General features: G+C 44.9%; 1 long non-coding RNA gene across 1 annotated transcript; it reads left to right on the forward strand.

The window, feature by feature from the left end:
- The first annotated feature begins 239 nt into the window (after positions 1-239).
- Positions 240-3,954, forward strand: LOC123064873 (uncharacterized). Its single transcript, XR_006430828.1, has 3 exons — positions 240-325; positions 413-531; positions 636-3,954. It is a non-coding gene; the product is annotated as an uncharacterized lncRNA (long non-coding RNA).
- Positions 3,955-23,614: the final 19,660 nt, after the last annotated feature.

Genomic DNA, 23,614 nt, shown 5'->3' on the forward strand with positions numbered 1-23,614 from the left:
CATATTACACATGGATGTTAGTGATTTCCTTTCTCGGCAGTTATCATTTTGACATTATGTCCTTCATAGCTTGATTAAAGGTCTAGAGAAGCAAGGCTTATTTCTACACTATATTATGCTTGTTGTGTATTGAGAAAGAACACATTGTTTGTGACATTTATTTCGGATGCTTTCTAGACAACGCTCTTGATTCTTTTTGATCATTGTCCTTGATATTTTTTTCCTTCTTGTTTCTTTCCGACAGGTACAAGGGGCTCATTGGTTGCTTGGCCTGCTTTTCGTATATCAATGAGGATATCCCTGACATAAATTCGTTTTGTGACAGGTAATTCCGCACATCGGCTGTTATATGTGTCTGCTACTGTTTGCTTGGCTTGGTAATTGTCTTCATGCCTTTGGCTCTTTTCAACAGTCTTGGAGAGAAATTTACTATTGTCGATGCATACACTCATCCGGGGTAGAATCTGATCTCGAGTAAACATTGTGCTCCACCAGAAGAAGAGCATCTGGATGTCTTAATCCTAACATTCGGTAGGTTGTTGAGTGTTTGCTTGGCTTATTTCTTTATTTTGCATTGCTATTGACTTGTGTCCACTCCATAGGCGTTGATTGTTTCTCGATTTCACATTTCATAGGGAGTGCACTTCGTTTGATGCCTTGAAAGATCAGTATATTGGGAATCATGAGATAGTCATCCAGAGTTTGGTCAGATTTGAACTGATTTGGCTTACAATTTGTAATTTTGCAATCAGCTTTCCTACAAGGTACTTTCAGATCTTCATTCGACTTATTATACATGACCGTTAATAATCCCTCGAAAATGAACTCCATTGCTGTAATTGAAAATTTAAAAGCACAAGATTTAATGGCTTGTGTGGTCATACATATTGATGCTTATTTATTTTAGACCCTTTAAAGGAATAAGGGTTCATGGCATATTTTTATTTCAAGTATTTGTCTACAGATGTTTCTATAAAACAATACAATTTATTATGTTACAGTTAAGAATCTATTCAAAATTGCACTTTATCTTGCATAGATCAAACTCTGTTAAGCTACAAGGTGCACTTAGCTATCATTTCTCCCCATTTCCCAGTAAGAGCCAACAGTAGGTAGGTCTAATTTTGCTTCTGTGAGCCGTCTGATTAAATATTGGGTTTGTGGTGACACCAACTGTCGATGTGCAATTCTTTCAATTTTACCTGTTTCTTTGTTCTTTTTATATAACAGTTTTGCAATTTGGGTGGCATGTTTCAAGCTTGCTATCCATGTGCCAGAGTCATGAGTTGGTCATGAGATCTTATGGGTTTCACCTCTAGCCTACCCCAACTTGTTTGCGACTAAAGGCTTTGTTGTTGTTGTACCATTTGACACTGAAATATCTTCCTCAGAAGTCACTAAGATGAATCCTTTTCCCGTCTTTTGCTTGATTTAACTGCTAAACTACATGTTCCCAAAACTGGCATTAATACTTTTACAACCAGACTCAGCGAGTACAGTACCGAAACTGAGCCTATTTGCCAAAATATTTGTTATTTTCCTTATCCTCCTAAGGGCAAAGTTTTCGCCAAGTGGTTGAATGACAATATTATGCGATTGGGTCTCACATTCATTAAAATAGCATAGGAATTATGCACCTGAGTAATCATTTATTATACCATCCAACTCCGTTTGTGGTTTGCTCCTCTCGACGATAGGATGAGGCTGGTAATATGCATATAATCGTTCATCTACGGCGTGCATCCGTTAATCATGTTTTATACAGCAGGAGTGCTTCAGTTATCTATTTTCTTGACAGAATGGTACAATATCTGATTGCTTATATGCAGGTTTTAGAATAATTTATTTACCAGGTTTTAGAATCTGTTATGTAAAGAACATTGGGTACACCTTCCGGTTGGTAGACAACTCCCTATATTCTATAGATATGGCGTTTTGGTTAGCTGGCATTTATTGGTTACTCAATGACCTTTTGGTTAGTGTACTATTGGTTCGGTTATGTGGCACCTGCAATATGCAGGAAAAATGAAATATGTAACCTAAAGTGTGATCATACTTTTTCGGTGGCGTTATGGGCCCTGCTTTCGATACTTCAGTTATACCAAATACTTGTCGCCTTTAGCATTATTCAGTTCCATGTATAAATTCATGTTTGAGTTTGTATATAATAATCTAATGCCTCATATGTTCATTTCATTTAGTCATCTCAACTTCAACTTTAAAAGTTGTATCTATGTAGTTAATACAAAGTACAGGCATGCGGTCTAAATCAAGATCACAGTGAGATGGCGCAGCTTGATTTGCTGCTTCCTCTTCTGCTGTGTGTTTGCTCAGTGTGTTTGTTCCAAGGTGAGCCTCTTTCTTTTTCCCATGCTTTTGACCTGCTCATAGTGGAGTATGGTCACGGTTGGTTCCTAGATGTACCATAGACATGTCTGGACTATGAACTCTTTTTTACCAGCTCTGAGATTTTACATAGTGATGGCTCATGATTAAGATTATTACTGTGAAAAAGAACTTACCTCATGTTATCATGTACTCCCTCCGACCAAAAATATGTGTCATAAAGCTCATATATCTCTTTAGGGGCAAATGATTATGATAGAGATACCAAGAAACTAAATGGAACTCATAAAGCTCATGACCATCACGGGAGGCAAGGTTCACCTTTTTTTCTTTTCTTCATCTTACTCACAGCCCACAGTGTTATGAATTTTATTTATGTCTGCAACTTTTGGTATCACAAAGCAAGGATGAACCCGCTACATCTTAGCGCACCTTTAACTACTTTATTTGCTGTACTATTGTGGATGTACCGCAGAATAAAGCAGTCCTCCATTTTTCTTCTCTGCAGGCTGATGTTCTTGCTCAATATAAGCCAACAATTGACACAAAATCGTTGATTGCTAAACTAAAGAGGTTTAATGAGTTGGCAGCTAATGCTTTAGTGAGCTTTAAGAGTATCCGGAGTATTGTTCTATATTACGAGGATGTGATCAGCAATCGCACTGTGAGCCCTATTGGACAATATTAATGTTTGGGAAATAATCACCATTTATTTCTCTCGATAACATTGGTTAAGCCCTCTTTCAGAAGCTCACAGATGTGCTGCTATCCAGTCTCTATGTGAAAATCCATACTAAATTATTGTGTGATCATATTGATAATTGGATTGATGTTTATAATGCTTGGATTGGGACTCAATATCACATCTTCTTGAATGGTTGAAGATGAGCAAATTAGACAGGTCTAAATAATGACTCAATATCACAGCCAGTCAATTCTCTTCATGCTAGATTTACAATTTACTTGATACAAAAAGGCAATACAGTTTAGTAACGACCTGGAACTAGCAGGCTATCCCATTTGTTCAGGTTATGAGCAGTACTGTTTCCTTCTTAAATTTGGGCAATCTTTAAAATACCATATTACTACGCAAAGCTTTAAAAAGCAATCCAGAATAGAGGCCAGACCTTAATCATGTTGATATTTTCTATTATGAATTCATGATATTCCAATTTTCATGTCTTCTTTGTGTTGTAAGTGGCTGCTCTAGACAGAGTACTTATGTCGTACTTATAGCTTATTCCTATACATTTAGTTCTTCTAACATTCAATAGTCAGTACCCAGCAATCCTTGTGGACCCGGTACTGATTACTTCTGGTGGTCATGGATAACTAAAAATTGCCTTCTTTTCGCGTTGCATCAAGATGAAATTAAGCTCTTGAGTTTCTTGGAGCAGCCCTACATGTGATTGTTGTGGGTTTTTGAAACTACATATGATGTCACATAGGCATGCTACTAAAGTTTAGGCATTGATGTTGTTTGAGCGTCTTTTGGTCCTAGTGGAACCTTTATTGAACTTATTAACATGTTTTAGTCTTATACTCCCTCCGTTTTTATTTAGTTCGCATATTAGATTTGGTCAAAATCAAGCTTTACAAACTTTGACCAAGTTTATAAATAAAAATATTAAGATATACAATAACAAATCAATAGCATTAAATTTATTATTAATGTACTTTCACATCGTATAGATTTATTATGATAAATGTCTATATTGTTTTCTATAAACTTGGTCAAACTTTATGAAGTTTGACTTCAGTCAACTCTAATATGCAGAGTAAATAAAAATGGAGGGAGTATTTGCTGTTCTTATTTACCGAGACCAAAATGAGAAATATTTGTTGTACATTTTGATTTGATGTGTAGGTGATCAATAAAATTGAATTTGGTGATAGAAGGACAAGTTTAATAGCCTTTTTCTTTCCTATTTATTCATAACGAACTGTCATTTCCCAACAATTGTTATTCCTATGATGCATCTATGCCTATGTAGCTTGCCTGTTAAAACCATTGTATGAACATCATATACCTAATTATAAGTATCTATTTCCTTATGCTTCAGTTGGTGTCTAAATATTCCTATGTGCATGCTTTCAATACTTGGTTTGCTCTCGCCCTTTGCGCCATTGGCGCAACGGGTCATCTAGTACCTTTGAACAAAAGAAGACCCATCCGTTCTCTAGCAAGGTGTTTAGGTGTGCCCCGTTCAACCCTACATGACAGATTTCAATTGCAAGAGCTAAAACGCATCACAGGCACCATCAAACCCACCCTCAAGCCACAGAACAAGATAGCGAGACTAAAGTTTTGCCTATCCATGATGGATGAAAGATGGATATCAAGTGCTTGGCCCAGTTTCAAGCCAATGACAAATATGGTCCACGTCGATGAGAAATGGTATGAAATGACCCGAGTGAAGAGTAGCTACTGCGTACTGCCTAGAGAAGAAGAACCAAATCGAACTGTGCACAATACTCATAGCATTGGGAAGGTAATGTTTCTAACAGCTGTGGCCAAACCTCACTACAATGACGATGGGAGATTGACATTTGATGGAAAACTTGGCATTTAGCCATTCGCGGTAGAGACCGAGGCACAACGAACAAGCCAGAACAGAGATAGGGGGACAATAGACTTGAGGCCGGTCAAAGTTACTAGACCTGTGTGCAGAGATTATCTGATCAATAAAGTAATCCCTGCCATTCAAGACAAATGGCCTGATGGTGACGAGGACACAATGATCTTAATTCAACAAGATAATGCAACACCACATGCCCTCCCTAATGATGCTGGTTTTCTAGAAGCCGTGGCACACACAGATCTGGATAATCAATTATTGCAACAACCACCGAACAGCCCTGAGCTCAATGTTCTAGATCTTTGTTTCCACTGCTCCCTCCAATCCCTAACCGACTGCAGAGCGCCTATGAATATACAGGAACTGGTACAGGGTGTAGAGGAGGAGTTTGAGAACTACGATTCCCATAAGCTGTTCAAAAGCTTTATGACATTGCAAGCAGTCATGGTGGAAGTGATGAAAGATCAAGGAGGAGACAACTACAAGATGCCGCATCTGCACAAGGAACGTCTACATAATGCTGGAGAGGAAATAACCGGTGTATACTGCAGTCCGGAGCTAATTACTGACACCAAGGCCATTATAGAACAAGGAAATGAGTAGATAGGGAAAGGAAAAAGAAAGGGACAAGGAAAGAGAAAAGGAATAGGAAAAGAAAGGATAGGAGTATGTCATGTGTATGTCTTGTGTATGAAATGTGTCATGTGTATGTCTTGTGTATATGTGTATCTCTTGTGTATGTCATGTGTCATGTGTATGTCTTGTGTCATGTGTATGTCATCTACAAAATTACCATCTACTTTAAGGAATGACCATCTACTTTTAATCTCTCAGAATAAGATTACAAAAAACTCAGTTTGATGTACTAGAATATGATCATGTTCAGTAGTGATCACTGCTTGTCAAGTAGTTTGATGTTGATCATAGTCTTACTTCTCAGTGAGCTCTGTTTTGTGCAAATAGTGTCATGGTGTGCTACTTAAAACTGCCACAATCCCTTAACTAAGAGTTGGTAAAAACATGTCCCTAAAATTGGAATTATTTTAATTAGCTAGGATTATTCTTCTTCTTCATAAACAGAAAAAAGATGAATATTGTTGGTCTACTTCATAAACAGAATATTCTTCAGTAAACACTTGTAAATCTAGAGTGGTTATAAACTTATTTTCTGGAATCATCAATGTGCATTCAGGCTAAATGTTGATAATGCTTTGAACTTTGAGAAAGATGAATGGGCATCAATGTGCATTTAGGCTAATTCTTTGAACTTTGATCATCAATCCAAAGAATACACTATGATCAATCAAGAGAATCATCAAAGTTGTTCCTAAACTGAAGATTATTCCTAGTCTGAACATGTCACAGTATTACTGTCAAAATTTCAGACTTGACAATAAATATAGTGAAAACTCAAGATTGTTCCTAAACTGAAGATTATTTAGGAACACACTTGTTCCTAAACTTGATGTTGATTTAGGAACACAATCTCTATCATGTGTATGTCTTTTTGAGGGAGTACTGTACCATCCCAAAACTGAAACTGAATTTTCTCCTTCCCTGTCACCACTTGCCTACTTCACTTAATTTCTGAACTTTAATGATATCTCTACTGCTTGCTTTACTTCAATGTTTTCATTGTTTATTGGTTTAAAAGGCAAGGCATTTTGGTTTTCTGATGTTCCTTTATTTTTGAGAATGAGCTAGCTTCTGAAGAAATAAAATGGATAATGTATTAGTCAAAAATTAATGGCTCACTTGTTCCTGGCAGAAAATCGGGACTAGATGTTGTCATCGCCTCCCTTGTTGATTTGAAGCAGCAGCAGCACGGCAAGAAGAGTTGGCAATTGAAGCAGCAGCACCATGAATTGAAGCAGTAGCAGCAACACATCAATAGCAACAGCAGGCAATTCTGGAGACAAGAGGGACAACATATCAGTTGAAATAGCAGAAGCAGATCAACAGAAATAGCAGCAGCTTGCCAATGGCCCTACTGAATACAGCAATGCAGAGAGCATCAAGCAAAATGAACTTTAGTCCATGAAAGTGCAGAGTTTAAGCTCTATTCAGCAAATGAAAACAGCAATACGAGGGTCTGGGCCGGCTAAAATAAACATTCGACCTCTCTTGCTCGATGGTCTCAACGGGTGTGGGCAGGAACGCGAGCCTCCAGCGCGCTGCGGCGTCGCGCACCTCCTCGAGCACCTCGGGCATCGCGACCAGGCGGCCCACGGTGGAGGCGAGCGAGATGATGGCGTTGGCATCGACGACGGGGGCTAGGCCGGTCGAGTTGGCGCAGCTGGACATGATCCTGCGCACCGCCTGCGCAGATGACTTCTTGGCCATCGTATCCAGCCGCGTCGTAGCGGCCACGCCCCACACCACGGGTGCCGGGGCGGCGGCGCCGGGGGAGGCGGGGGCGGAAGGCCGCATCGCCGACCATGCTTCTTCCATCAATGCTAGGAGGGAGGGGGTGGGAGCGAGCAGGAGATGCGGCGGGAGGAAGAAGAAAGGATTTTTGGGGAGAAAGAAGAGAGATTCGGGAGGCAGGCAAGGGAGGCAGGGATTCTGCATGAGGAAGAAGGGAGCGGCAGAGGAGGTAGCTGCAGCAGCGGAGGTGGACGCGCGGGAGAGCAGGAGAGCAGCACGGTGTGGGGCAGCGCCGGCATCCATGCGCCTGTGTCGGAACGGCGGAGGGTCGAGCGGAGAAGACGAGGAGTGCGGGTTGTGTCGGGAATCTAGGGAGGGGTTTTCTGCAAAAACGCCATGGAGACAACTTTTTCCGGACGGAGGGAGTATCACACATGCCCCTACTCATTCTCTCTCGATTTCATCTCGGGGTCCGGAGATTGATTGAAACAGAACTAGGGTGGGTACAATATGTTTGTTTCGCTTATGAACGTACAATATACTCCCTCTGATCCCCACAGACCCCCCCCCCCCCCCGCGCGGGTCATTTCCACTAGTAGAAAAGGGGGCAATGGTCCAGGCCGGTCCAGCCCATTAGTCCCGGTTCAATCCAGAACCGGGACTAATGGGGGCATTGGACCCGGTTCTTGAGCCCAGGGGGCCGGCCGGGCCACGTGGGCCATTGGTCCCGGTTCGTATGGACCTTTTGGTCCCGGTTGGCAGGACGAACCGGGACCAATGTGCCTTGCTCCTGGCCCACCACTATTGGTCCCGGTTCGTGGCACGAACCGGGACCAAAGGCTTCCCTTTAGTCCCGGTTCATGCCACGAACCGGGACCAATTAATTGCCTATATATACCCCGCGAGCAGAGCACTCTCACTGCTCTGTTTTTCATGGCCGGCGAGGAGAGAGCTTTGTGTTGCTCTAGCTCACCTCCTATGCACATGAGGTGTTCGATGGAATGCCCGAGCCATACTACTTAAGCTTTCTCCTCTCCAAGCTCCACCTCCAAGCTCCATTTTTCTCAATATTTGTCTAGGTTTAGCGGTCTGTCATGTCCCGTCCCCGTCTTCACCGCCGTCGATCGCCCGCGTCGCCGGCACCACCGTGGTGAGCCTCTTGTTCTTATCTTCTTTCTGAAAGGAAAAAAAACTCTTACTTGTATGTTTATATAGATACTTGCATAATTTTCTTACTTTTATTATTGCATCTTATATAGTGCGATGGTTTTGGTATCCGCCCCCGTCGGGCCTCGTCCTGTCTATGATTCAGATGTGGTATATATTATCTTTTCATAACTATTGGTTCATTTATTGTTTATGACAATTATGCCGACCAACGTGACATAGATTTTATTTATCTAGGAGGTTGTTGAACCGGAAATTCCAACCGACCCTATTGTCGAGAGGTTAAATTTAGTTGAAGAAGAAAACAATTTGTTGAAGGAAAAAATTAGAAAAATTGAGGAGGAGAAGATGATGTTGGAGTTGCATGTTGCGGATGTCGTCGATGATCACAAGATCAAGATGGATGCAATGCGCTTGAAGATTAGAAAGATTAGAAAATATGCCATTCATACCGAGGCCTGGTATCATTATGCCGTTGGATCAGTTGTTACATTGGTTGCGATTATGATCGCATTTGTTTTCGCATTGAAATGTTTTACATAGTTTCAGTGTATGGTTTAATTAATTTAGATGCTCTGCAGAGCTTTATGTTGTTAGATGAGAACTATGTATGTACTTTGGTTTTAATGTGATCATGAACTTCTATTAATTTGGTCACTTAATTATATAATGCACGCAGATGAACCGGCAATGGATGTACGGTTCAAGACACACCTCCGAGTACATTAAGGGCGTGCATGATTTTCTCAAAGTGGCTGAGGCAAACAAGCAGAATGGTTTTATGTGTTGTCCATGCCCTGTATGTGGGAATACGAAGTCTTACTCTGACCGAAAAATCCTCCACACCCACCTGCTTTACAAGGGTTTCATGCCACACTATAATGTTTGGACGAGGCACGGAGAAATAGGGGTTATGATGGAAGATGGCAAAGAAGAAGAGTACGATGACAACTATGTGCCCCCTGAATACGGTGATGCTCCTGAAGATCAAGAGGAACCAGATGATGTGCACGATGATGCTGCAACGGGCGAAGCTGCTGAAGATCAAGAGGAACCAGACGATGTGCCCGATGATGATGATCTCCGCCGGGTCATTGTCGATGCAAGGACGCAATGCGAAAGTCAAAAGGAGAAGCTGAAGTTCGATCGCATGCTAGAGGACCACAAAAAAGGGTTGTACCCCAATTGCGAAGATGGCGACACAAAGCTGGGTACTGTACTGGAATTGCTGCAGTGGAAGGCAGAGAATGTTGTGCCTGACAAAGGATTTGAGAAGCTACTTAAAATATTGAAGAAGAAGCTTCCAAAGGATAACGAATTGCCCGACAATACATACGCAGCAAAGAAGGTCGTATGCCCTCTAGGATTGGAGGTGCAGAAGATACATGCATGCCCTAATGACTGCATCCTCTACCGCGGTGCGTACAAGGATCTGAACGCATGCCCGGTATGCGGTGCATTACGGTATAAGATCAGACGAGATGACCCTGGTGATGTTGACGGCGAGCCCCCCAGGAAGAGGGTTCCTGCGAAGGTGATGTGGTACGCTCCTATAATACCACGGTTGAACTGTTCAGAAACGGAGAGCATGCCAAGTTGATGCGATGGCACAGTGAGGACCGTAAGAAAGACGGGAACTTGAGAGCACCCGCTGACGGGTCGCAGTGGAGAAAAATCGAGAGAAAGTACTGGGATGAGTTTGCAAGTGAGCCAAGGAACGTATGGTTTGCTTTAAGCGCGGATGGCATTAATCCTTTCAGGGAGCAGAGCAGCAATCACAGCACCTGGCCCGTCACTCTATGTATGTATAACCTTCCTCCTTGGATGTGCATGAAGCGGAAGTTCATTATGATGCCAGTTCTCATCCAAGGCCCTAAGCAACCCGGCAATGACATTGATGTGTACCTAAGGCCATTAGTTGAAGAACTTTTAGAGCTGTGGAATGGAAACGGTGTACGTACGTGGGATGAGCACAAACAGGAGGAATTTAACATAAAGGCGTTGCTGTTCGTGACCATCAACGATTGGCCCGCTCTCAGTAACCTTTCAGGACAGACAAACAAGGGATACCACGCATGCACGCACTGTTTACTTGACACCGATAGTATATACCTGGCAAGCTGCAGGAAGAATGTGTACCTGGGCCATCGTTGATTTCTTCCGACCAACCATCAATGTCGAAAGAAAGGCAAGCATTTCAAAGGCGAGGCAGATCACCGGAAGAAGCCCGCCATGCGTACCGGTGATCACGTACTTGCTATGGTCAATGATTTACACGTAATCTTTGGAAAGGGTCACGGCGGACTAGCTGTTCCGAGTGACGCTGGGGGACACGCACCCATGTGGAAGAAGAAATCTATATTTTGGGACCTACCCTACTGGAAAGACCTAGAGGTCCGCTCTTCGATCGACGTGATGCACGTGACGAAGAACCTTTGCGTGAACCTGCTAGGCTTCTTGGGCGTGTATGGGAAGACAAAAGATACAGCTGAGGCACGGGAGGACCTGCAACGTTTGCACAAAAAAGATGGCATGCCTCCAAAGCAGTATGAAGGTCCTGCCAGCTATGCTCTTACCAAAGAAGAGAAGGAAATCTTCTTTGAATGCCTGCTTAGTATGAAGGTCCCGACTGGCTTCTCGTCGAATATAAAAGGAATAATAAATATGGCAGAGAAAAAGTTTCAGAACCTAAAGTCTCATGACTGCCACGTGATTATGACGCAACTGCTTCCGGTTGCATTGAGGGGGCTTCTACCGGAAAACGTCCGATTAGCCATTGTGAAGCTATGTGCATTCCTCAATGCAATATCTCAGAAGGTAATCGATCCAGAAATCATACCAAGGCTAAGGAGTGATGTGGTGCAATGTCTTGTCAGTTTCGAGCTGGTGTTCCCACCATCCTTCTTCAATATCATGACGCACGTCCTAGTTCATCTAGTTGACGAGATTGTCATTCTGGGCCCCGTATTTCTACACAATATGTACCCCTTTGAGAGGTTCATGGGAGTCCTAAAGAAATATGTCTGTAACCGCGCTAGGCCAGAAGGAAGCATCTCCATGGGCCATTAAACAGAGGATGTAATCGGGTTTTGTGTTGACTTCATTCCTGGCCTTAAGAAGATAGGTCTCCCTAAATCGCGGTATGAGGGGAGACTAACTGGAAAAGGCACGCTTGGAAGGGACTCAATAATATGCAGGGACGGATATTCTTGGTCTCAAGCACACTACACAGTTCTACAGAACTCTACGTTGGTGACCCCGTATGTCGATGAACACAAGAACAGTCTGCGCTCCAAACACTCGGAGCAGTGCGACGACTGGATTACATGTGAACACATCAGGACTTTCAGCAGTTGGTTGGAAGCACGTATCAGAGGTGACAACACTGTTTGTGATGAGTTGTACTTGTTATCCAGGGGACCATCTTTGACTGTATTGATTTGGAAAGGATACGAGATAAATGGGAATACATTTTACACGATTGACCAAGATCAAAAGAGCACCAACCAAAATAGCGGTGTCCGCTTTGATGCAACAACCGAGAGGGGAAATGACACATATTATGGTTACATAGTGGACATATGGGAACTTGACTACGGACATGATTTTAAGGTCCCTTTGTTTAAGTGCAAATGGGTCAATGTGTTAGGAGGCGGGGTACAGGTAGACCCACAGTACGGAATGACAACAGGGGATCAGAAAAATCTTGGGTACACTGACGAACCGTTCGTCCTAGCCAATGATGTGGCACAGGTTATCTATGTGAAGGACATGTCTACCAGACCGACAAAGAGAAAAGATAAGGAAGCGAATACATCATACGATGAGCCAAAGCGCCACATAGTTCTTTCAGGAAAAAGGGACATCGTGGGAGTGGAGGACAAGACAGACATGTCTGAAGATTATGAAAAGTTTCATGAAATTCCTCCCTTTAAAGTCAAGGCTGACCCCAGCATCCTGATAAACGATGAAGATTATCCATGGTTACGGCGCAATAAGCAAATGACACAAGCGAAGAAAAAGTGAAGACTTTCTCCCGCAACTATTATGATGATACCATGCCAACTTTGTAACTGACGAGTATGATACCATTGTCCGTTTTGTACATGCACATGCTATGTGTGGGTCAATTTATGATACCATGCCAACTTTCAACTTTTTCAGAGTTCATTTGAAATGCTTTAATGTCTTATGGTTCGGCCCTTGTAATAATTAAAAATAGCAACAATAAGTATTTTGTTGTAAGTAGAAACAAAATAAAACAAAAAAAGTGGAAAGTTTATAATTTTCTTAAAACTAAAAGCAAAAAGAATTAAAAATAAAGCAAAAAACAAAAGAAAATAAATAATGCACAAAACAAAACAAAAAAACTGGAAAAAAAATAAAAATAGCAACAATAAGTAAAGAAAACAAAAAAACAAAAAAAATGCACCCCACTGGGGCCCCACGGCCTGAATACGACTTGAAACCCTACTATGGGCCAGGATTCAGGCCCGCAGTAGGCCCAGAAGGCCCATCAGGCAAAGCAGTCGCAAGTAGGCCCATAAGCCTGCAGTAGAGAGGAGCTCGAGAGGGGTGCGGCAGTGGGGCTTATAAACCACTGCGTGTCCCTCTCAACTAGCGAGGTGGGACTAAACTTTGGCCCCGATGCGGGCAGCACAGGGGCCTTTGGTCCCGGTTGGTGGCACCAACCGGGACTAAAGGGGGGGAATTGGTCCCGGTTGGTGCCACCAAACGGGACTAAAGGCCGCAGCTTCCCGCCCTTTGGGCTGCCGAAAAAGAGGCCTTTGGTCCCGGTTGGTGGCACCAACCGGGACTAAAGGGTGCATTAGTCCCGGTTTGTGCCACCAACCGGGACCAATGCTCCTTGTATATAAGTAGCACTTCGCAGTTTTGCAGAGTTCATCGCCACCAGTTGCCCCCCGACGACGCCGAGCACATCGACGCCGCCAGGCTGCCCCGACGCCGCCCGCCGCCCCCGCCGTCGCCGTCGCCGTCGCCCGCGCCCGTCGTCGTTGCCGGCCTCCCCGAGCCCGCGCCGGCCTCCCCGAGCCCATGCCGTCCTCCCCGAGCCCGCGCCCGCCGTCATCGCCGCCAGGCTGCCCCATCGCCATCGCCCGCCCCCGCGCGCCGCGCCCCAAGCCCCTGCCCCGTCGCCGTCGCCCCTGCTGTGAGCCGCCGCGCCGCACCGGCTCTGTTTTTTTTCATTTTTATTAGTTTAATTTTTTGTTCAATGTATATATATGTGTATGTATGTGGCTATATATATATATATATATATATATATATATATATATATATATATATGCGGCTCTGTTTTTTCATTTTTATTAGTTTAATTTTTTGTTCAATATATATATATATATATAATGTATATGTGTATGTATGTGGCTATGTGTATGTAATGTTTAAAAATTGTTCAGAGCATGTTTTTGTTCATATATGTATTTATTGTTCATATGTGTATTTATTGTTCAGAACAAGCAATACTAAAAGAATGAGAGGAAAAGGGAAAATAAGAAGAGTAAGAAAGGAGAAAAAGAGGAGAGGAAGAAGAGGAGAAATAAATAAGAAGAGGAAAAAAGAAGAAAAAGAAGAGGAGAAGAAGAAAGGAATAGAGGAGAAAGAAGAAATTCTATTTTTTCTTCTTTCTCTATTCCTTTCTTCTTCTCCTCTTTTTTTCTTCTTCTTCTTCCTTCTTCCTTTTTCTCTTTTCTTCCTTTTCCTTAATTATTTTCCTTTCTCGAGGGAGAAGAAGATAAAGAAGAGGAGAAGAAGATATAACCCCCTCTAGATAACTTCGACATGAGGGGCGGTGGATATATATATATACCCCCTCTCGACCGTGATAACTTATACAACTGCAGCACCCCCCTTGGCCCTCTCGCTCGACCAAAACTCTCGAGGACACCCAAACCCTAGAGAGAAAACGATGTTGTGGTCTCCTACCCCCTCCCGCCGCGCCCCTACCCGACAAATTAACTCTCTCGAGGCCACCCAAATTTATCAAGTTAAAAGAGCGTTATCGTCGAGGCCACCCCAAACCCTTGAAGCGTTGTGTCGAGGCCACTAACATGATTCCTTATTGTGATTAGCTAGCTAGTTCTACGTTTGCCACTAATATATATATATATCCATCTGTACCATGTTTGAATAATAATTGACATGTTGTAAATATTTGCAGAAACTATGGAGCACTCCCGAGACGAAGAAACAGAAGCGATGTTGGGGGACATAATCGCAAATGGATCAAGTGATGATGTTGCGTCATTTCTCCTCGACACCGTTGATCAGCTAGATGAATAAGAGGGCTATGTTTATGATGGTGGCTTCGACCCATTAATGCCGGTACAAGAGGAGGACTATGTTCATGATGGCTCCGGTGACACAATGGAGGTACAAGACGAAGGAGACCGTGCTGACTGCTCCGGTCACCGAACCGAGTCCGGCCAGGTATATATATATTAGTTAAGCCCGTGCTGACTAGTTAATTGATGCATCCATTGTTTTGGTATATGTACACATATTAATTACTGTTGTATTTCTTCCTTATAATTTCTAGCCCTCCGGATCGAGCACAACTTCGGTAAGGAGACAAGGCCCGAAGAAAAAGTTGAGCTCGGATGAAAAGTTTGAGATCATAGAAATCGCGCCCGACGGCGAACCGATTGAACCCATCCGGACAAGGAAGGCATTTTCTGCTCAGTGCGGGGTTCTTGTTAGGGACAGGATCCCGATCAGCATCCAGCAATGGTATAAGCCTGCTAAGGATGAAGACGCTGAGGTGTCTTATGTCAATGATATGCAGAAAGAAGATCTTTGGACTGAGCTGAAGGCAAATTTCACCCTACCGCCAAAGGAGGATCCGGAGAAGACAGTTAAAGACCAATTAATCAAGTCTTGTGCTCTTAAGAAGATGGCAGGCCTAATGAGGAGGTGGAGGAAAGAGCTGAACCAGTTTGTCAAGGAAAAAAAGACACCAGAATTCATCAGCAAATATGAGAAGATCAAAGATCACTGGCCCGCATTTGTGGCCCACAAGACATCGGAAAAGAGTAAGAAGATGTCGGAGACAAACAAGAAAAATGATGCGAAGAAGAAGCTTCACCATCGCACGGGGTCAGGTGGCTACCTCAAAGCCCGGCCTAAGTGGTCCAAGACTGAGCATGATCTGCTTGAAAAAGGGATCGAACCAGAGACAATGCGCTGGCCAGACCGTTGCCGGACTTGGTTCTTCGGGGCTGGCGGAACCTTGGACCCTGTAACAGGGAAGTGTCAGTGGACGGACGAGCAACTGCAAATACCAGTCAAGAACCTTCGACACTATATCGATGCAGCGCAGCGAGGGACGTTCCTTCCAAACAGGGAGAAGGACGAGCTCACAATGGCCCTTGGGAATCCCGAGCACCCTGGACGGACACGAGGCACGCCAGGCTCCATTCCGTGGAAGGTTGGTTTTCCGGACGCAGGGGTTACAAAACCCACGAGAGGAGGAAGAAACTGGAGCAGGACCAAATGCAGGCGCTGCTTGGAAGGGTAATGGGGCTAGAGGATCGAGAAGAGGAACGAGAAGCAGCAGATCGCAACAAACGACATGCCGAAGCTTCCCCCGAAGCTACCCCGCCATCTCAGCGGAGAAGCAGCGCGGCTTCCACCGAGCTGCTTCAGCCGGAGCATGTCTTGACGGCTCCTGCCAGCTATCCCGTGGATGGTATCACGGAGTCTCAAAATTGCCACATGATGGCGCGATGGATGAATTTGAAGGTCAAGGCGGCTGTTGGCCAAGTTTATCCTAGTGGACCCGGCACAACTTATAACTGCCAGCCGATTCCAAAAGGATATGCTAAGGTGATGGTGGATGAAATAACGGAGGGATTTGAGGACCTCGTGCTTGACCACCCTACCGGTGAAGGGGAGACTTGGCTGGGTTCTGCTCTGAAGACTCCATGCCTATGGAAGAAGGAGCTCATCAACCTTCTGAACTGGACGCCTCCGCCTCCTCCTCCAGCTCCGGCGAGTCAGGGCACTCCGCCTCCTCCACCGCCTCCTCCTCCGGCGAGTGACGATCAGGGCACGCGTGGCAGCACTCCGCCTCCTTCTCTGGTGCATGGCAGCACTCCGCCTCCTTCTCCTCCTGCGCCGGCGCTCCCGAGCAGCCAGCAGCATCCTCCTTCTCCGCCTCGCCATCAAGGGCGGAAGAGACCCGCCGCCGCCCCGGCTGCTCCGGCGCGTCGTACTCCTTCTCCTCCGCCTCGTAAGCAAGCACGAAAGAAGACAGACGCCGCAGCCGCTCCGTCTGCTCCGGCGTCTAGCAGCACAACCAGAGGCGGGAGGCAATACAAATATGGTCCATCATCTCTCAAGCCTCTAGAGAAGTTACCGTACAAGAGGTCTGAGGAGGAAAACAATACGATTGTGCAGGCCCACGTGAAGGAGTTCTTTGAAGGGGTGAAAGCAAAGAGACATCCACCTCCGGAGGAGAAGGTAGATCCGGTGAAAGCAAAGCGCACTATCGATGCCATGAGGAAACCACCAAAGTCTCTGCCGAGAACCAACTATGAGCGCATTACTGAATAGACATATCTCCAAGCCCAGCGATCGGGAACTACTGTCAGTGCTAAAAGGTCAAAACAACGAGCAAAGGGGAAAAAATTGCCCAGCTCGACGAACAAGCACAACAATCGTGCCCCCCGCTCAATGTGTCTAATGCTCCGGGGACGGTGGCCGGTTATGGCAATCTTGACGATTACCTGCCTGACGATGCACTTCCTGATTTCTTGAAGGTGGACGGACACAGATACGAGTACGGGAAGCCTCTCGTCAAAGATGAAAAATCTCTGACAACAATGATGCGAAGATTCCATAATTGGTACATGGAAACCTGCAGAGAGTCTGATGGTAAGAATGCTTTGTATCTGCATATTAAAGAGGAGCACGATCTCGTTGCAAATGATTTGTTGACTGTTCCATTTGAGGAGTTCTTCGAGTTCTTCAATCAAAAGGCCCTCGATAAATTAATGGTCTTTTGCTACTGCCTGTAAGTACTATTTCTGTCATTAAGTCTCTATATATAGCTCGGCTCTTTCATTGCATGCATGTATTTATAATTAATTATCCTCAATATATTATGCAGATTGAAGATCGTCGAGTGCAAAAAACAAGAAATTTATGATATTGGGTTCATTAACACAAATATCATAGATGTATTTCTGGTTAAAAAGAACGTCAAAGAGGCCGAGGACAACTTGCTACGATCGTTGATAAAAAATCAAAACAAAGATACCATACTCTTTCCTTACAACGGCCCGTGAGTGTTACTGTCGTGTGCATATTCGGTTTCCCTTATTACTCAAGCGAGGTTATAGTAATGTAATTGATGAGTTATGCATGCGTGCGCAGGTACCACTATATTCTTCTGGAGATTAAGCTTGAGCGTGGACTAGTAACCGTCTTAGACTCGAGACGGAAAGATCCCAAAACCTATGCGGACATGACTGAAATGCTCAGCAAGTAAGTTCAATCGATCATAATTATCGCACCATATCGGTAACTTTTTGTTCATTTCCTGATATCTCAAGTAATAATAATTATTTTCTTTGTCTTGCAGGGTTTGGAAACAGTTCACCGCAGAAGCTCCGGGACTGCCGAAGGAGCTGCGATATACATACCCGAAAGTAAGTACTACTGGCTAGCTAGTTGCGCGCATCTCCGGCCCGTTGATTCTATATATAGCTATACTTTCATCAATGCCATTTATAATGCTTCATTATCAGTTTGATTGACCTCTATTTCTCGTAAAGTGTTGTGGCAGGAGGAAGGGAATGATTTCTGTGGATACTACGTGTGCGAGTTCATCCACACCGCGACTTTGAAAAACAAGCGGGGCTACTCTCAAAGACAATATGAAGTGCGTAAGCAATAATATTCACAATTTCATTTTATTACACCATCATTTCTATTGAGTTTCATTCATATATATGTATTAATTAACCCCCTTCTTCAAATTAGACGTGGCAGATGCGGAATGAACTCCTAGAACCAGATCGCATGAAAGCAATTCAAGAGGAATTGGCGGGATTCTTTCTTGACCACGTCATCAGTAAAACCGGAGAATACCATGTGGAAATTGATTTCAAATGCTAGCTAGGGGTTTGTAATTATAAGAGATCTTATACATATTGTACATGTATGTAGCCAGTAGCGTCGGATACATGATACGAAAACTTGTTGTTCGACCAACCTCTCGGAGAAGGAGAGGTCGATCGATCACTTCTCTCGGTATGCATGACGAACTTCTGTACTGAATGATTCTCTCGATCACTTATGTATATATAGTACGTAGCGTCCAAGCACGGACATAAGAGAGGACACGTCTCTCTATTAATTAGCTAGCTAACACAATATATGAAACACCTAATTAAATTAACCCCCCAAAACCCCCAACCTCCCCTCCTTTCAAAAAAAACACAAAAACCCCAGCAACTGGAATGCTGACGCGTGGATGCATTTTGGTCCCGGTTGGTGCCACCAACCGGGACCAAAGCCCCCCTAACTGGGGTGGGCGCCCAGGGGCATGTGGAGGCGCATTGGTCCCGGTTCTGGATTGAACCGGGACTAATGGGTGGTGGTATTAGTAACGACCCATTAGTCCCGGTTCATGAACCGGGACTAAAGGCCCTTACGAACCGGGACTAATGGGTGGTTTTCTACTAGTGTTCTATCATAGAAACAGACCAAACCTTTATCTCCTTGCACAACACGCAATTGATCTCTCAACATCAATCGATCTCGTCAACATGTGTCGGGGCATGAACCAAATGGGATGTCAAGACTAAGACGCGAAGCGATACTAGTCGACGCAAAGTGAAACTTTAAATGAACCGTTTGTTTGTATGCATGTCGGACAAATTACAACATTGGAAATACAAGCATGGTCTAGGCCCTCATGCGAATGATACTTGGTGGAATGTTCAAATGAGGAATGCGGGAGGATGGACTCGACCGGAGGGCGGCATGATCGATGGAGAAGAGGGTTGGGGAGGAATGAGAAATAAGCAAACGCCACATGATTATACTTGAACGGCTCAAATAAACAATAAGTTGTCCCGCTTGGCCTACATAGTGAAAGGCATAATGCGCAACGCGGAGCACTAACGCTCGAATATGGCTGGGAAAACAGGGAAAACGACATGTGGGGCACAACTGTCGGGATGATGTAGCGTAGACTAGTCCAATGGAGGAGCTGGCCCACAACCTCCTCGCCACCGGCAACCGTTCATGTGGGTCGTGGGGGCCAGCAACGTGGCGCAGCTCCAGCATCGCCTCTGGACACGGCGACCACGGTGAGCGACACGCTCATCATCGTTGGACATGGTCGGTTTCAATGAGCCAAGGGTGGCGTTAGCGCTGTGGCACGACCAGCAAATCAAGGGTACGTTTGGTTTGTGCCCAAGGTTGCCCCATCAAAGCATTGGCTAGCCAAAATTTTGGTTGAGGTTTTGGTTGCTCGTGATTTTGCCGACATTGGCAAGAAAAATGAACTAGAGTTGGCTAGAGTTCATTGGCATGCCAGAAAAATGGCAACCATCCAAACAAAGACCAATCTTTGGGTCATGACCAAAATTTTGGTAAGGTACACTTTGGCCACAATCCAAACACACCCCAACACCCGACTTGTCGAGGATGCATGGGCCACCGTGACGCGTCCGCGGAGTGGTATAGTGCGGCCAACTGCATCCCCAGGACCTGAGACCATGCCGGGTCGTCTTGCTTTTTCAATGACATGCGGGGATTGCATGTGAACAAAGGGCATATCCAATGTTGCCACGACTGCAGCTGACTATCCTGGCACACCAAAAAGCCTCGTCCCTCGCGCCATCGCGCTGTGCGTTCCCACCCAGCACTAGCTGCCCGCGTTTATGCTGTCCGTCCGTATGCCATTGTTAAGAGGCTCGGTGCATGAGGAACCAACTCCGGCGACTTAATGACGCACCCAGACGCTTGGCCTCACCGGAATGCGCTACTTAAAGCGGCAACGCCCAGCTAACCTCCACACCATAGGGCATCGTCCTCCTACCTGGCACCACATCTGCCATGACCGCAAGCGTGAATGTTCTGCGGGAGAGCTTGTCTTCGGGGATGAAGCTCGAGGTCGCCGCCCTCGGTCAAGTCGCCTCTCGCGACGCAATAGCGGCGTAGCCGGACACGGACACGACCGCACAAGCAGTGGCCACGCTGGCGGCCGACAACGGGAGCACCGTCAGCCATGCGTCCTACTTGCCGCAGTCCAATGTCCGGCACCGCCGAGGTCGGGGACTCCTCCGAGGATGAGTAGGGCATGGGAGGCAGCAGTGCATGGTGTGCCAACTGGCCAATCTGTATCTCGTGTTCTACTCTTCCTTGCCGGAGACCACACATTCACTTCACGGGTCTTGAACCCCGCCACCGTACATAGAGATCGCAGATGGAGGACGTTGGTCACCACCGTAGAATAGGTTTAGGGTCGGGTTTATTTTATTTTTCTGTCCTATAAAAGTTCGATATGTAATGAAAATCTGCCGTGTTTGCATTAATCTTGGCCGGTGTATATGAACTTTCACAATAATATAGTATATTATAGGAGTACTAGCAAGATTCCCGTGCGTTGCACGGAACATCAAGATCTTGTGGGAGAAAAAGGATGGATGAGGGAAGGCCTTATCAGCAAATGTGGAGAGGAGTGCGTGTAATTTTTCATAGTTTCCTTCCTACCCGTTAGATATAGATCAGACGGCCTATATTGCAGGATGACAGGCACACCATCATCAGCAACTCTGCTTTTTATTGAACTGAGACAAAGCTAACATGCGAAGTAAATAAACACATACGGTCTATACATACACAATTTATCTTAGACACTCCAATAGTATGTCCACTACACATTCAAGCATTTCACATCTTTCTACATCTACGGAAACCTATGAAAGGGTTAATGTAAATTGCCTCTCTCTCTCATCCCCTGATTTTCATGGTGGTGGGCCCCTCCCTCCCCCAAATCTACAATCAATAGCTCACACATGTCACATTATGTTAATTACGTAACTGGGATTACGTAGGTGTAGCATTACTCGTCCTCAAAAAACCCAACTAAGCCAACCTCCCAACATATCGCGCGGGAAAAGACCCGGTCGCGCCGTTTTAGTCGGGATTACCAGATTACTAGTAGTAGTATTGATGGATCGCACGAAGCACCAAGTTTTTTTGAGGGGGCGAAGCACCTAGTTTAAAAGGAGAAAAGGTGGTACACTCACATCACCGCTGTCGCGGTCGCATTGCACCCCACACACGTTCGGTCCTGCACACGGCTCACGCAAATAGAGCGCGCTTCGGCTTACCTCTTCACTGGCATGTGGGACTGCACTTGGAGAAACCGACCATGCGCCAAACTCCCCCCGCCCACCGCGCGAAAATCCTCCCCCCCCCCAAAATTTTTTTCCCCCAAATCCTAAATTCAATCGCCCTTCACCCAACTAGCCAATAATATTCCCAAAACCCCCTCCCCCCCCCCATCCCCCTCCACTCCATTCGCTCCGCCAAAGCCGCCCTACCCACCGTGCCGATATGTCGGCGCTGCGGTTTGTCGAGGAGACGCACGGTGATCCTCTCGCTCCCAAAGTATGCTCTCATAGACTGTCATCCTCTAGCCGCGCCGCCACCGCTAGCGACGTTCTTGTGGAGGCACACGGCGGTCAGCGCCGCCACCGCTGGTGACGTTCATGTGGATATGCACGGTGGTTAGCTTCTCCCACGATACGCGCATTCTAGACTAAGGCCCCGTGCATGTCGGTGTAGCGTTGAATGCTAGCTGATAGACATTGTTAATTTCACTGTTTGCCGAAGTAGTTTACAACCAATATACTCTGCTTAAGAAGCTTCCTTGCCCTGTTCTACACTCAATCTGCTTAGCTGAGATGGCATGCCAAGGCCGATTAGTTGCTAAAATATCCTGCCATATATTTATTGTGACGTAGATTGCCATGGTCTAGTAGCCAATCTGTTAGGTGAAATAGCTCTACACCGTTTTATACTCGATCTTTGTTGTTGCAATGGCCTTCGATAGTTTGATGGCTGTGTGCTTGGCCTCATTGACTGCTGAAATAGCCTGCCATAATTTAGCACTCAAATTTGTTTGCTGAATTAGCTTTACATATATTTCGTTACTTAGATCTCCTCATCAAAATATCTTGCCATAGCTTTAGACATCGACCTAGGTATTTTTTCTGTACTTCATAAAAAAGCATATATGTTTTTCCTGTAATATCTAGTAGAAGAACTAATTTGTATGTCTAATAGATGGACATGACTTGGATAACTTCTGCTCGAAGATTCTCCGCTGCATATGTCGAGGGGGTTGAAAACTTCATGAACTTTATCAGAGCTGAGTACGGTGGTCCAAAATTAGATGTGCTCTGCCCGTCTAGCAGTTGTATGAATTCAGTTACAAGACCCCAGTCAACTGTGCAAAATCATCTACACTTGTATGGGATGTCGGTCACATATACTAGGTGGGTTCATCATGGTGAACCTATGAACGTCAATGTTATTGACTACGTGGAAGCAGCAGATCACCATCTTGATCTGCCTGATGTTCAGGTGGAGGAGGAGGTGGTGGTTGTGGTGCTGGAGCCAATGCTATGAAATGCTCATGCATTTCGTGAACTTTCACCTGCAGAAGAAAAATGGTGGGCCTGCATGTTGGAACAATGCAACGTGGCTGTCACCCCAGGAAATAAGTTGTCAGTATTCTCAGCTATGGTCACCTTTCTTCAGGTGAAGACATTTGAGCGGATGACCAACAAATCATTCGATGCGATGTTGGCTGCTTTCTGCAAATCTTTCCCATATGTGTCTGAGCTGCCACACACCTACAGTAAAATGAAGAATTTCCTTCGTGCAGTTGAAATTGGATATGATATGATCCATGTTTGTAAGAATAATTGTGTTCTACTCTGGAAGGATTATGCCAACTTAAGTGAATGCCCGAAATGCAAATCATCAAGATGGAAAGATGGTGATGATGTGAAGAGGATTCCTCATAATGTTCTGAGACATTTTCGAATTATACCAAGATTGTAGAGGTTGTTTCATGATGCTGAAACAAGAGAGGATGTACTGTG

This window comes from Triticum aestivum, chromosome 3B (assembly GCF_018294505.1).
Source record: "Triticum aestivum cultivar Chinese Spring chromosome 3B, IWGSC CS RefSeq v2.1, whole genome shotgun sequence".
Classification (NCBI taxonomy): Eukaryota; Viridiplantae; Streptophyta; class Magnoliopsida; order Poales; family Poaceae; genus Triticum; species Triticum aestivum.